This window comes from Haematobia irritans, chromosome 4, assembly GCF_050003625.1.
Source record: "Haematobia irritans isolate KBUSLIRL chromosome 4, ASM5000362v1, whole genome shotgun sequence".
Lineage (NCBI taxonomy): Eukaryota > Metazoa > Arthropoda > Insecta > Diptera > Muscidae > Haematobia > Haematobia irritans.
Genome location: NC_134400.1, coordinates 180,093,302 through 180,109,890, shown reverse-complemented (window position 1 = coordinate 180,109,890; position 16,589 = coordinate 180,093,302). Strand labels below are relative to the sequence as shown.

The 16,589-nt window shown below is 34.2% G+C and overlaps 1 long non-coding RNA gene across 1 annotated transcript; it reads right to left on the bottom strand.

Annotated features, from left to right (window-relative positions):
• Window positions 1-3,329: 3,329 nt before the first annotated feature.
• On the bottom strand, window positions 3,330-3,789 carry LOC142233671 (uncharacterized). The gene is made up of 2 exons (XR_012721464.1): window positions 3,669-3,789; window positions 3,330-3,601 (listed from the first exon to the last, which is right to left on the bottom strand). It is a non-coding gene; the product is annotated as an uncharacterized LOC142233671 (long non-coding RNA).
• Window positions 3,790-16,589: the final 12,800 nt, after the last annotated feature.

The window sequence follows — 16,589 nt, the reverse complement described above, 5'->3', positions numbered from 1 at the left end:
TTAAATAAGGTTTTGTTAGCATCGGCTCGTGGTCGCTGCAGACTATGCTACATAAATATAACTTATAACCATAATTGTCTATTGATGACCATAACAGCTTTGTAGCCCAGTGAATAGTGTGATGGCTTACAAACTGTATGGTCCTCGGTTCGATTCTCCGTCCAGGCGAAAGGTGGCGGTTTATAAGGGTGCTATATATAATTATGCACCGATGTGAACCAATTTTTTCGTAGTTGTTAGAGACCATATACTCACACCATGTACCAAATTTCAGCCAGGTCGGATGAAATTTCCATCTCTTAGAGGCTCCGCAAACCAAATCTAGGGATCGGTTTATATGGGGGCTATATATAATTATGGACCGATGTGGACCAATTTTTGCATGGTTATGAGAGATCATATACTAACACCATGTACCAAATTTTAGCCGGATCGGATGAAATTTGCTTCTCTCAGAGGGTCTACAAGCCAAATTTGGGGGTCCATTTATATGGGGCTATACATAAAAGTGGACCGATATGGCCCATTTGCAATACCATCCGACCTACATCAATAAAAACTACTTGTGCCAAGTTTCAAGTCGATAGCTTGTTTCGTTCGGAAGTTAGCGTGATATTAACAGATGGACGAGTGGACGGACGGACGGACATGCTCAGACCGACTCAGAATTTCACCACGACCCAGAATATATATACTTTATGGGGTCTTAGAGGAATATTTCAATGTGTTACAAACGGAATGACAAAGTTAATATACCCCCATCCTATGGTGGAGGTTATAAAAAAGGTGCCAAGAACTAACAAGTAAGGAAAGTCTAAAGTCGGACGGGGCCGACTATATTATACCCTGCACCACTTAGTAGATCTAAATTTTCGATACCATGTCACATTCGTCAAACGTGTTGGGGCCTATATATAAAGGTTTGTCCCAAATACATACATTTAAATATCACTCGATCTGGACAGAATTTGATAGGCTTCTACAAAATCTATAGACTCAAAATTTATGTCGGCTAATACACTAGGGTGGAACACAATGTTAGTAAAAAAATATGGGAAACATTGAAATCTGAAGCAATTTTAAGGAAACTTCGTAAAAGTTTATTTATGATTTATCACTAGATATATATGTATTAGAAGTTTAGGAAAATTAGAGTCATTTTTACAACTTTTCGACTAAGCTGTGGCGATTTAACAAGGAAAATGTTGGTATTTTGACAATTTTTGTCGAAATCAGAAAAACATATATATGGGAGCTATATCTAAATCTGAACCGATATCAACCAAATTTGGCACGCATAGCTACAATGCTAATTCTACTCTCTGTGCAAAATTTCAACTAAATCAGAGTTAAAAATTGGCCTCTGTGGTCATATGAGTGTAAATCGGGCGAAAGCTATATAAGGAAGATATATCCAAATCTGAACCGATTTCAACAAAATTTGGCACGCATAGTTACAATGCTATTTCTACTCCCTATGCAAAATTTCAACTAAATCGGTGCAAAAAATTGGCCTCTGAGGGCAATTGAATGTAAATCGGGCGAAAGCTATATATGGGAGCTATATCTAAATCTGAACCGATTTGGCTGATATTTTGCAAGTTTTTCAAGAATCATAAAATATTCGGATGTACGGAATTTGAGGAATATCGGTTGATATACACGCCAGTTATGACTAGATCGGTGAAAAATATATATGGCAGCTATATCTAAATCTGAACCGATTTTTTCCAAAATCAATAGGGATCGTCTTTGAGCCGAAACAGGACTCTATACCAAATTTTAGGACAATCGGACTAAAACTGCGAGCTGTACTTTGCACACAAAAATACATCAACAGACAGACGGACAGACAGACAGACGGACGGACAGACAGACAGACAGAGTGACATCGCTAAATCGACTCAAAATTTAATTCTAAGCCGATCCGTATACTAAAAGGTTGGTCTATGATTACTCCTTCTTGGCGTTACATACAAATGCACAAACTTATTATACCCTGTACCACAGTAGTGGTGAAGGGTATAAAAAGTTTCGTGGAAATGAAAATTATGTGAAGGAATGTGCACAATATTCTTTGGGGAAAATTCTTCCAAGCATATAATATTTTTGGGCTCAAAATGCTTCGAAACATATAATATGTTCACACAAAACGAACATATTAATGTTTCGGCAGTATCCAATAACACCGAAAAAAAAGTGAACTGTTTCATAGGAAGAATGAACTACCTCGCACAAAAATTGAACTAAATTTTACTCCACATTTTGAGATTTCCACAAAGCGCTGTTAAAACTAGGAAAATTTAATGCCCTGTTGTACTTTTTATCTGCAGTTCACTAAATTACACGCTCTCATAGAAGAAAATATTAACTAAAAGTAAAGAAGAAAATCATTGCCGCCAAATCATGACCATTTAACCATACAGTAGTTCATTCTTACTTTTTTGGGAATCGTACGAAAATTTTCATTTGTTTTAGTTCATATTGAACTTATGTGTACGGTCATTGAACTTTATACTCACGTTTAGTTTATAAAATGTTTGAGACATACACCCTCAAAAAAATTGCTTCTTTAACATATGTTCCAAACATATTTTGCAGGAAGCATATATATTATTGGATACTGCCGAAACATTAATATGTTTGTTTTATGTGAACATATTATATGTTTGGAAGCATTTTGAGCCCAAAAATATTATATGCTTGGAAAAATGTTTCCCAAAGACGATTGTGCTCATTCCCTAACATACTCGTAATTTTCACTTCCACGAAATATTTTAGTTCTTGGCACCTTTTTCTGTAATACAAATAATGTTGAAAAAATTATTCACTTTTATAAATTTTTTAAATTTTACCTTTCGCCTGCACGAAGTATTGAACCGAGGACCATACAGTTTGTAAGCCAACACACTATCCACTGGGCTACGTACACACAAAAAAAAATTTTTGATTTCAATCACGAAAATCGCGGATTCAATCATTTTTTTAATTGAAATGTCTTCAATCACGAAAATGATAGTATCAATCACCCATTTTGATTGAAAACAACACGATTTTTAATTAAAAATTTAATTGACTTTTGTCACGGAATCAATTAATTGTGTGATTGAATCAATTAAAAACGTGATTGATTTTTAACATAAAATTCAATCACAGTTTTAATTGAATCAATTAAAATTTTAATAAATTTCGCGACAAAAATCAATCAACTATTTGATTCATTCAATTAAATAATTAATTGAAATTGGCTATAAATTTCGATCAAAAAATTTATATATTGCGACCCCAAAATCGTATTTAGTTTTATTTGAAATAAAAGAAAATATGTGTTTCTTATAAAACATATTTAACATTTTATTATTTTTTGAATTATGCAATAGACAAATAAATTTGGTTCTTGTCATTTGTGTTTTGTTCTAACATAACTTACAAATACAATTACTATCAATAACAACTATAGGGTGAAAAAATAAATTATATAAATCATTATCTTACTTATAATAATATCTTCCTTTAATAACCATGTTAGCATGTTCCTTCTAATATGTAGATGCGCCTAGATTTCCAATAAATCAGCAGCCTGTAAGCTAAATTAGTTTTTCTGAAAGTAAACAGAATAATTCGAATTTAATTTTGTTCAATTAAAAGTTAATTTTGTTAAACATTACCTGCATAGAATATCAAGTTCAATTCTTAGTTCCAGATTGCAGATTTATAATCTTCTTTTGCAGTTGTAGTCTTTTAGCATAAAAAGGTGTATTAAGGAGCTCGGTAATTTAATTTTAGTAACAATTCCTTTCCAAAATTTCCACGCATTAAAATCGTCTATTAAAATTTGAACCAATCAAAAACAAAAATAATGGGAAAGCAATGTAATATTTGGTATTATATTGATGATACTTTGTCAATTCTGGAAATAGAAAAAAATATAAATGGAAAATACATATTTTTATTATTTTCGGATATTTTTCATATTTTTAAATCAAAAAGAAAGAACTTTTTACCATTACATAATTCAGCTCATTAGTTTATATACCAGATATACTGCTCCCTACTTGGGTTCAAACTGAAAAAGGCAGGTAAAACAAAAATGCAATTTAATGCCAACGCCACTTCGCAACTTCAAGGAGAATCTTCCAACAAACCCATACCGCTCTTGGTTTTAAGAAAACTAGGAGTGAAAAAAAAATTATAATTTTAAAAGATCAATATTGCAAACATATTCTTATATATTTGATAAAATGATGGAGTTGATGGGATTGATTGATCAATTTCACGAAATAAAATTGGTCACTAAAAGAAATGAATAAAAAAGTATATTATTTTAGTCCGTTTGATGTAAACAGGCTTCAATGGAAAGCGGTATTTGCATTTTACAATTTCTTACCTTCAATAAACGTAGATTGTTTTCCATTTTTACAATACCACAAAACACAAACACAGGTAATTTCAAATACGTTCTGTCATATATTTTTTCAAACATTTACCACGTGGCCATTTGTTGTTGCACACTTTATTTATTTCAACCCTTTGCTATGATTTGTTGTTCCGTTCAAAGTGTTTATTTTGAATGCAGCAGACAGAATGTCGCCAATCGTGTTTTTCAATTTACGCGAAAAACAAAAACCCAACCGTTCGTTACGAGTTACTTGCACAGACTGATCTCTCCATCATACTTTGTTGAATAAATACCCATTCTCTTGTTCTCTTTTCGCTCTTTCCATTGCTCAAAATTATTCAGTTTCAATCACAAAGGTGATTGGATCAATCACATGTGTAATTGGAAACGGAAAAATTTTCAATCACGTTTGTAATTAAAAATTATTTCCGAATTGATTAACAAATTGATTGAATCAATTAATGTTTTAATTGGAAACGTAACAAATATCAATCATTTTCTTAAGTGGTTTTTATTCGGATTTGATTAAATAATTAATTGAATCAATTAACATATTAATTGAATCCGTTTCCAAATTCAATTAAGTGTTTAATTGAAAAAAATTTGGTGATAATTTTTTGTGTGTAGCTGTTATAGTCACCAGTAGATAATTATCGTTATAAGTTACATTTATATAGCATAGTTTGCAGCGCCCACGAGCCCATGCAAACATAACATTATTTAACAGAAACATACATTTGTTTGCCACTTGGAGCAGTGGTTAGCATGTCTGCCTTGCATGCAAAGGGTCGTGGGTTCAATCCCTACTCCGACCGAACACTTTTTATACCCTCCACCATAGGATGGGGGTATATTAACTTTGTCATTCCGTTTGTAACACATGGAAATATTGCTCTAAGACCCCATAAAGTATATATATTCTGGGTCGTGGTGAAATTCTGAGTCGATCTAAGCATGTCCGTCCGTCCGTCCGTCTGTCCGTCTGTCCGTCCGTCCGTCTGTCCGGCTGTCCGTCCGTCTGTGGAAATCACGCTAACTTCCGAACGAAACAAGCTATCGACTTGAAACTTGGCACAAGTAGTTGTTATTGATGTAGGTCGGATGGTATTGAAAATGGGCCATATCGGACCACGTTTACGTATAGCCCCCATATAAACCGATCCCCAAATTTGGCTTGGGGAGCCTCCCGGAGCAGCAAAATTCATCCGATCCGGTTGAAATTTGGTACGTGGTCTTAGTATACGGTCTCTAACAACCATGCAAAAATTGGTCCATATCGGTCCATAATTATATATAGCCCCCATATAAACCGATCCCCAGATTTGACCTCCGGAGCCTCTTGGAGGGGCAAAATTCATCCGATCCGATTGATATTTGGTACCTGATGTTAGTATATGGTCTCTAACAACCATGCAAAAATTGGTCCATATCGGTCCATAATTATATATAGCCCCCATATAAACCGATCCCCAGATTTGACCTCCGGAGACTTTTGGAGGGGCAAAATTCATCCGATCCGGTTGAAATTTGGTACCTGATGTTAGTATACGGCCTCTAACAACCATGCAAAAATTGGTCCATATCGGTCCATAATTATATATAGCTCCCATATAAACCGATCCCCAGATTTGACCACCGGAGCCTCTTGGAGGAGCAAAATTCATCCGATCCGGTTGAAATTTAGTACGTGGTCTTAGTATACGGTTTTTAACAACCATGCAAAAATTGGTCCATATCGGTCCATAATTATATATAGCCCCCATATAAACCGATCCCCAGATTTGACCTCCGGAGCCTCTTGGAGGGGCAAAATTCATCCGATCCGGTTGAAATTTGGTACCTGATGTTAGTTTACGGCCTCTCATAACCATGCAAAAATTGGTCCATATCGGTCCATAATTATATATAGCCCCCATATAAACCGATCCCCAGATTTGAACTCCGGAGCCTCTTGGAAGAGCAAAATTCATCCGATCCAGTTGAAATTTGGTACATGGTGTTAGTATATGGTCTCTAACAACCATGCAAAAATTGGTCCATATCGGTCCATAATTATATATAGTTCCCATATAAACCGTCCCCAGATTTGACGTCCGGAACCTCTTGGAGGAGCAAAAGTCATCCGATACGGTTGAAATTTGGTACATTTTGTCAATATATGGCCTCTAACAGCCATGTAAAAATTGGTCCATATCGGTCTTTAGTTATAAAGGGTGATTCTTTTGAGGTTAGTATTTTCATGCATTAGTATTTGACAGATCACGTGGGATTTCAGACATGGTGTCAAAGAGAAAGATGCTCAGTATGCTTTGACATTTCATCATGAATAGACTTACTAACGAGCCACAACGTCGAATTTTCAGTGAATGGGCCCTAGAAAAGTTGGCAGAAAATCCGCTTTTTTATCGACAAATTTTGTTCAGCGATGAGGCTCATTTCTGGTTGAATGGCTACGTAAATAAGCAAAATTGCCGCATTTGGAGTGAAGAGCAACCAGAAGCCGTTCAAGAACTGCCCATGCATCCCGAAAAATGCACTGTTTGGTGTGGTTTGTACGCTGGTGGAATCATTGGACCGTATTTTTTCAAAGATGCTGTTGGACGCAACGTTACGGTGAATGGCGATCGCTATCGTTCGATGCTAACAAACTTTTTGTTGCCAAAAATGGAAGAACTGAACTTGGTTGACATGTGGTTTCAACAAGATGGCGCTACATGCCACACAGCTCGCGATTCTATGGCCATTTTGAGGGAAAACTTCGGAGAACAATTCATCTCAAGAAATGGACCGGTAAGTTGGCCACCAAGATCATGCGATTTGACGCCTTTAGACTATTTTTTGTGGGGCTACGTCAAGTCTAAAGTCTACAGAAATAAGCCAGCAACTATTCCAGCTTTGGAAGACAACATTTCCGAAGAAATTCGGGCTATTCCGGCCGAAATGCTCGAAAAAGTTGCCCAAAATTGGACTTTCCGAATGGACCACCTAAGACGCAGCCGCGGTCAACATTTAAATGAAATTATCTTCAAAAAGTAAATGTCATGGACCAATCTAACGTTTCAAATAAAGAACCGATGAGATTTTGCAAATTTTATGCGTTTTTTTTTAAAAAAAAGTTATCAAGCTCTTAACAAATCACCCTTTATATAGCCGATGACTTATTACACAAAAATTGGTCCATATCGCCAAAAATAATCTACCAAAACTTTATTTCCATAGAAAATTTTGTCAAATTTTATTACTATAGAAAGTTTTGTCAAAATTTCATTTCTATAGAAAGTTTTGTCAAAAGTTTATTTCTATACAAATGTTTGTCAAAATTTTATTTCCATAGAAAATTTTGTCAAAATTTTATTTCTATAGAAAATTTTGTAATCTACCTAAACTTTATTTCCATAGAAAATTTTGTCAAATTTTAGTACTATAGAAAGTTTTGTTAAAATTTCATTTCTATAGAAAGTTTTGTCAAAAGTTTATTTCTATAGAAATGTTTGTCAAAATTTTATTTCTATAGAAAATTTTGTAAAAAATTTATTTCTGTAGAAAATTTTGTCAACATTTTATTTCTATACAAAATTTGTCAAAATTTTATTTCTATACAATATTTTGTCAACATTTTATTTCTATAGAAATTTTTGTCAAAATTGTATTGCTATAGAAAATTTTGTCAACATTTTACTTCCATAGAAAATTTTGTCAACATTTTATTTCTATAGAAAATTTTGTCAAGTTTTTATTTCTATAGAAAATTTTGTCAAATTTTTATTTCTATAGAAAATTTTGTCAAAATTTTATTTCTATAGAAAATTTTGTCAAGGTTTCATTTCTATAGAAAATTTTGTCAAAATTTTATTTCTATAGAAAATTTTGTCAAACTAGATTATATACGTATTTAATCGGCCTTTTTTTGTTTAATATATACCCCGTATGGGCTAACTTACAATTTAGAAGACAGTGTTAAAAAGTTTTACGATACCTTGCCATCGGCAAGTGTTATCGCAACCCAAGTAATTCGATTGTGGATGACAGCCTTTAGTAGAAGTTCCTACGCAATCCATGGTGGAGGGTACATAAGATTCGGCCTGGCCGAACTTACGGCCGTATATACTTGTTTTTTTTTAATTTACACATTTATATTTATACTATATTAAATTTTTATAATGAAACTTCGAAATGTGGGTTATTAAAGATTTATAGTCAGTGACAGTGCTTGATATAAACGAAATTGACTGATTTTTGGATACAATATTATTTTTTTATTGCAAAAATAACAATTTTGTAACTGTTTCTGGTACAAAACTTGGAAGGAATTCAAAAACTCTAACAAAAGAAGAACGTGGAGTCAAGTATAAACATACATAAATAATTTTATAATATAAACATAAATTTATTTAGGCGTGGACAGTTTTTTACTAGCATTTAACACCATCGCTATAAAATGCCTTTTATTTTTATTTAATAATTCATTTTAAAGAAAATAAACTTTTTAAATTGTTTTAGCTGCAAAACTCGAACTTAATGCCCGCTTTTATATTTGAAGGTGTTCGTCAACTCCTCGTGGACTACTTATTAAAAAGGAGGAACTAAACTTTGTTTTTATACATTTTACTGTGTAATTTTTCACTATTTCCTCCTTATTTCATTTTACTGTCCCAACTCTAAACAGAGTATAGTGCCCTTTCGTTATTTTTATGTAGACCCCTGATTTCTTTTAACGAAAAATTGTGTCCATAATGCCAAAATGATAAACAAAACACATGTCCACACATACATAAAATGCTGCTCTCAAGGCGAAAACATATGCTGTTTGTTTTTCAAATGTCTATTCTCTTGGTTCCGAATTTCTATTCCCTTTATTCAAATTAAATAATATTTAGACTTACGCATATCACATTTTTGGCCTTATCATAAAACAGTTTTCCGAAACAACATACAAGCGGTTTCACAGAAATTGTTCTCTTTTGATTCTTTCGCTGTGTTATGTTGATATCTTTCGTCAACTCTCCCGGTTTCCATCTCTATTTCTTTCTCTATACTCTCTCTCTGTCGCTTCCTGAATAAAATATCACAACATATATATGTTTAGTCGAAATTTGTAAATTTATATATGTTTGCATTCACACATATGATTTTTATGAAACATTTAAGCCCCAAACATAATATATTCTAACATATTAACATAGATGTCCCAAACATTTAGTGCTAGTTTAGGAACATTACATGTTTGCACTTAAATATATTGTGTTTCAAAATTGTGCCCTAAACACATTTTGTTTATATCGGAACATATGAAAAACATATTTTTCTAACAGTGTACTTAAAAAACGTAAGATTTCATTAAGCTGTGCAAAATTTCGATAAAAATAATAAAATTTAACTACTAGCAAATAATTTTTTTCCAGCGTTAGTTTAACTACGGAATTTTTTTCTGTGAATATATGTGCTTCCTGCAACATATGTTTGGAACATATGTTAGAGAAGCGATTTTTTTTTGAGGGTGTAGGCACGATGATATCACCTACCTAACAGAAAAAGGAGCTTCCAAAAAAGAAAAAAATATTTTTTTTCACCAATGTCACTTTTTATTGCACTTTTACAGAACGAATTAGTACACTCAGCCACAAACGCCATTGAGTACAAAGTGTCGAAACGTCAGCAGCTTCAAAATTTTTAATTAACAAATATTTTTTTAAAAGATTATTTTTTATGTTGTACATCTAACGGATATCGTTAGATGAACTCAGATTATGGGATCTGAGATCTATATTTCGATTCGTTGCAAATGGAATGACAAAGTTAACTTTAACTACTTGTTAATATAGAGGTATCCCATGGTGGATGGTATAAAAAGAAATTCAGCAGAGATATATTAAGTTTTAATTATTTTTTTTTTTTTTGTGAAACAAAATCCGGAGAAACGTCTATGCGAGGGCTACATAACACATAGGAAACCTGGACCGATGTCAAACACATTATAATATATCAGTATTATCCTGTGCTGAGGATTGGAACCAACCAAGAAATCTCTATCTATTCCACTCTAACATATACATGATATAAGGTTGTGCTTCACAACGGAGAAATATTACACTCCTCTGTCGAGACACTTGAATATTTTACCTGAGTTAGTTTACTTGAGAAACTCTTTGATATTTTGCACTAGGAATGGGCAAAAAGAGAAAATATCAACATGTTTACCTGCTTCGGTTGATTATGCTCAAACTTTGGAAAGAAGTGAATAATTTTGGTTTCTTTTTTGTGCTCTCAGCGGAAAACTTTAAAACTACCATGAAAAGCTGACGTTTGTTATTTTCACATAGAGCCAAGTCAAATATCCTCCATACTATGTAATAGCAATAAGGATAACGTAAATGGTTAGAAGTGCGATAGAATGTAACATGGATAACCTCCATATTGATGGCGTTCTGGGGTTTATATCAAAGTACGGTGATGCAACAAATTCTCGACATTTGCAGTCAAGCAACTTGATATTCAAAACAAGTAAGGAAAGTCTAAAGTCGGGCGGAGCCGACTATATTATACCCTGCACCAATTTGTAGATCTAAATTTTCGATACCATATCACATCCGTCAAATGTGTTGGGGACTATTTATAAAGGTTTGTCCCAAATACATACATTTAAATACCACTCGATCTGGAAGAATTTGATAGACTTCTACAAAATCTATATACTCAAAATTTAAGTCGGCTAATGCACTAGGGTGGAACACAATGTTAGTAAAAAACCAGTAAGGAAAGTCTAAAGTCGGGCGGGGCCGACTATATTATACCCTGCACCACTTTGTAGATCTAAATTTTCGATACCATATCACATCCGTCAAATGTGTTGGGGGCTATATATACAGGTTTGTCCCAAATACATACATTTAAATATCACTCGATCTGGATAGAATTTGATAGACTTCTACAAAATCTATAGACTTAAAATTTAAGTCGGCTAATGCACTAGGGTGGAACACAATGTTAGTAAAAAAAAATATGGGAAACGTTTAAATCTGAAGCAATTTTAAGGAAACTTCGAAAAAGTTTATTTATGATTTATCGCTCGATATATATGTATTAGAAGTTTAGGAAAATTAGATTAATTTTTACAACTTTTCGACTAAGCAGTGGCGATTTTACAAGGAAAATGTTGGTATTTTGACCATTTTTGTCGAAATCAGAAAGACATATATATGAGAGATATATATAAATCTGAACCGATTTCAACCAAATTTGGCACGCATAGCTACAATGATAATTCTACTCCCTGTGCAAAATTTCAACTAAATCGGAGTTAAAAATTGGCCTCTGTGGTCATATGAGTATAAATCGGGCAAAAGCTTTATATGGGAGATATATCCAAATCTGAACCGATTTCAAGCAAATTTGGCACGCATAGTTACAACGCTAATTCTACTCCCTGTGCAATATTTCAACTAAATCGGAGCAAAAAAATGGCCTCTGTGGGCAAATGAGTGTAAATCGGGCGAAAACTATATATGGGAGCTATATCTAAATCTGAACCGATTTGGCTGATATTTTGCAAGTTTTTCGAGACTCATAAAATATTCGGGTGTACGGAATTTGAGGAAGATCGGTTGATATACACGCCAATTATGACCAGATCGGTGAAAAATATATATGGCAGCTATATCTAAATCTGAACCGATTTTTTCCAAAATCAATAGGGATCGTCTTTGAGCCGAAACAGGACCCTATACCAAATTTTAGGACAATCGGACTAAAACTGCGAGCTGTACTTTGCACACAAAAATACATCAACAGACAGACAGACAGACAGACAGACAGACGGACAGACAGACGGACAGACAGACAGACGGACATCGCTAAATCGACTCAGAATTTAATTCTAAGCCGATCCGTATACTAAAAGGTTGGTCTATGATTACTCCTTCTTGGCGTTACATACAAATGCACAAACTTATTATACCCTGTACCACAGTAGTGGTGAAGGGTATAAATATGGGAAACGTTTAAATCTGAAGCAATTTTAAGGAAACTGCGAAAAAGTTTATTTATCGCTCGATATATATGTATTAGAAGTTTAGGAAAGCGTCATTTTTACATCTTTTCGACTAAGCAGTGGAAAACAAGGAAAATGTTGGTATTTTGACCATTTTTGTCGAAATCAGAAAAACATATATATGGAAGCTATATCTAAATCTGAACCGATTCCAAATTTGGCACGCATAGCAACAATGCTAATTCTACTCCCTGTGCAAAATTTCAACTAAATCGGAGCAAAAAATTGGCCTCGGTGGTCATATTAGTGTAAATCGGCCGAAAGCTATATATTGGAGCTATATCTAAATCTGAACCGATTTCAACCAAATTTGGGACACATAGCTACAATGCTAATTCTACTCCCTGTGCAAAATTTCAACAAAATCGGAGCAACAAATTGGCCTCTGTGGTCATATGAGTGTAAATCGGGCGAAAGCTATATATGGGAGCTATATCTAAATCTGAACCGATTTCAACCAAATTTGGCACGCATAGCTACAATGCTAATTCTACTCCCTGTGCAAAATTTCAACCAAATTGGGGTAAAACTCTGGCTTCTGGGACCGTATTAGTCCATATCGGGCGAAAGATATATATGGGAGCTATATCTAAATCTGAACCGATTTCAAAAAAATTTTGGCACACTTGACTATAGTGCTAATTGTTCTTCTTGTGCAAAATTTTAAGCAAATTAGGATAAAACTCTGGCTTCTGGGCCCATATAAGTCCATATCGGGCGAAATATATATATGTGAGCTATATCTAAATCTGAACCGATTTCTTCCAAAATAAATAGGTTTCTATTCTGAGCCAAAACACATACTTGTGCCAAATTTGAAGTCGATTGGACTAAAACTGCGACCTAGACTTTGATTACAAAAATGTGTTCACGGACAGACGGACATCGCTATATAGACTCAGGAGCCCACGCTGAGCATTTTTGCCAAAGACACCATGTGTCTATCTCGTCTCCTTCTGGGTGTTGCAAACATATGCACTAACTTATAATACAAAAAAACAAATAAATGCAAAAAACAAATAAATGCAAAGAAATGTGTTTTATAAGAAATGTGTTTTATAAATGTAGAAGATCTTCTAAAGGGACAACTTTAAAAGCACTTCGAAAAATGTCATCGCAAATATGTTCATTATTTTAACTCTACACACCCAAAGAAAAAATGTTTTCCTCCGGAACGAAATTTTAGACAAACGAAATTTCCCTTTCTTATCACATATTTTCTTTTAGAACAACTTTATGATAAGCGATTCAACGATTGTCTCTCATATTTTTTATTTGCTTTAAAAGAAAAAAATTTAGCGTTAAAAGAAAACTTTGCTTGTCTAAAATTTCGTTCCTCAGAAAAGAAAACTCGTCTTTCTGTGCAGAAAGTTATTTTATTTCAATTTGTATACCCTCCTCCATAGGATGGGGGGTATATTAACTTTGTCATTCAGTTTGTAACACATCGAAATATTGCTCTTAGACCCCATAAAGTATATATATTGTGGGTCGCGGTGAAATTCTTAATCAATCTAAGAATTTCCGTCCGTCCGTCAGTTGAAATCACGCTAACTTCCGAACGAAACAAGCTATCGACTTGAAACTTGGCATAAGTAGTTGTTATTGATGTAGGTCGGATGGTATTGCAAATGGGCCATATCGGACCACTTTTACGTATAGACCCCATATAAACGGATCCCCCAGATTTGGCTTGTGGAGCCTCTAAGAGAAGTATATTTCGTCCGATCGGGCTGAAATTTGATACATGGTGTTAGTATATGCTCTCTAACCAACATGCAAAAATTGGTCCATATCGGTCCATAATTATATATAGCCCCCATATAAATCGATCCTCAGATTTGAAATCCGGAACCTCTTGGAAGAGCAAAATTCTTTCCATTCGATTGAAATTTGGTACGTGATGTTACTATATGGTCTCCAACAACCATGCAAAAATTGGTCCATATCGGTCTATAATTATATATAGCCCGCATATAATCCGACCCCCAGATATGACCTCTGGAGCCTCTTGGAGGAGAAAATTTCGTCCGATCTGGTTGAAATTTAATACGTGGTGTTAGTATATGGTCTCTACACTGAAAAAAAAAGCATACTCGGTTCCAAAGATTTTGTCTTTACTTTAAAAAATTTGGTATTGATTCCGAGCCAAAGAAGCGGAGAATACAAGTAAGGATACTTTTAAGACACAATTCTCTTTTAAATTTAGGTTTTGTGTACTTGCTTCTAGGAAGCAAATTTTAATTTTTCGCTTTCTCAGCTTTTTTTCTTCATATGCTATCAAAGTCCTTTAAAAACGAGTTAACGGCAACTTTATTTTCCAAATTAGGACTCGACTTCCAGTAGAAATTATGCTATATTTGAAGTAAAAAACTTCTTTAAAATAAAGTTTTGAAAAACATGTCCTATATTTGAACGATTTTTTGCTTAGTAGTCAAGATGCAAAAAGACAACAAATTTAAAGACAATTTCATTAAATTTAAAGAATTTTTCTGAATTATTAAAGTCAAGTTGACCTTAGCCTATACATTTTTTCTTTCATGTTAAGATACCCATTTTTAAGTCAAATCACTTAATTATAAGGACAATACGACTTCATTGAAAAGTTTATCGACTTTTGGACAAGGAAAATAACTTTATTTTAGAGAAATGCGTCTTCTATGCTAAGCAAAATTTGTATTCGTATTTTAAAGACATGAAATCTTTGACCTCACGACAATATTTTTTTCAGTGTACCAACCATGCAAAAATTGGTCCATATCGGTCTATAATTATATATAGCCAGCATATAATCCGACCCCCAGATATGACCTCTGGAGCCTCTTGGGGGAGCAAAATTCATCCGATCTGGTTGAAATTTGGTACGTGGTGTTAGTATAAGGTCTCTAACAACCATGCAAAAATTGGTCTACATCGGTCTATAATTATATATAGCCCCATATAAAACGACCCCCAGATATGACCTCCGGAGCCTCTTGGAGGAGCAAAATTCATCCGATCCGGTTGATATTCTGTACGTGGTGTTAGTATATGGTCTCTAACAACCATGCACAAATTGGTCCATATCGGTCCATAATTATATATAGCCCCATATAAAACGACCCCCAGATATGACCTCCGGAGCCTCTTGGAGGAGCAAAATTCATCCGATCCGGTTGAAGTTTGGTACGTGGCGTTAGTATATGGTCTCTAACAACCATGCAAAAAGTGCTCCATATCGGTCCATAATTATATGTAGCCCTAGGTTAGGTGGCTGCCCGATATATCAGGCTCACTTAGAGTATTCAGTCCATTGTTATACCACATTGGTGAACTTCTCTCTTATCACTGAGTGCTGCCCGATTCCATGTTAAGCTCAATGACAAGGGACCTCCTTTTTATAGCCGAGTCCGAACGGCGTTCCACATTGCAGTGAAACCACTTAGGGAAGCTTTGAAACCCTCAGAAATGTCACCAGCATTACTGAGGTGGGACAATCCACCGCTGAAAAAACTTTTTGGTGTTGGGTCGACGCAGGAATCGAACCCACGACCTTGTGTATGCAAGGCGGGCATGCTAACCATTGCACCACGGTGGCTCCCAAATAATATATGTAGCCCTATATATAAATCGATCCCCAGATTTGAGATCCGGAACCTCTTGGAGGAGCAAAATTCTTTCCATTCGGTTGAAATTTGGTACAGTGCACTACTATATGGTCGCTAACAGCCATGCAACAATTGGTCCATATCGGTCTATAGTTATATATAGCCGATTGCCAATCACACAAAAATTGGTCTATATCGCCAAAAATAATATACCAAAATTTAATTTTTATAGAAAATTTTGTCAACATTTTATTACTATAGCAATTTTTTTATAATGTTATTACTATAGCAAATTTTGTCAAAATTTTATTTCTTTAGAAAATTTTGTCAAAATTTTATTTCTATAGAAAATTTTGTCAAAATTTTATTTCTATAGAAAATTTTGCCAAAATTTTATTTCTATAGAAAATTTTGTCAAACTGAATTATATACGTATTTAGTGGGTTTTTTTTGTTTATGGACTAACTTATAATTTAGAAGACGGTGTTAAGAAGTTTTAAGATACTTTGCCATCGGCAAGTGTTACCGCAACAGTAAGTTACAGTAGATGTTTCTA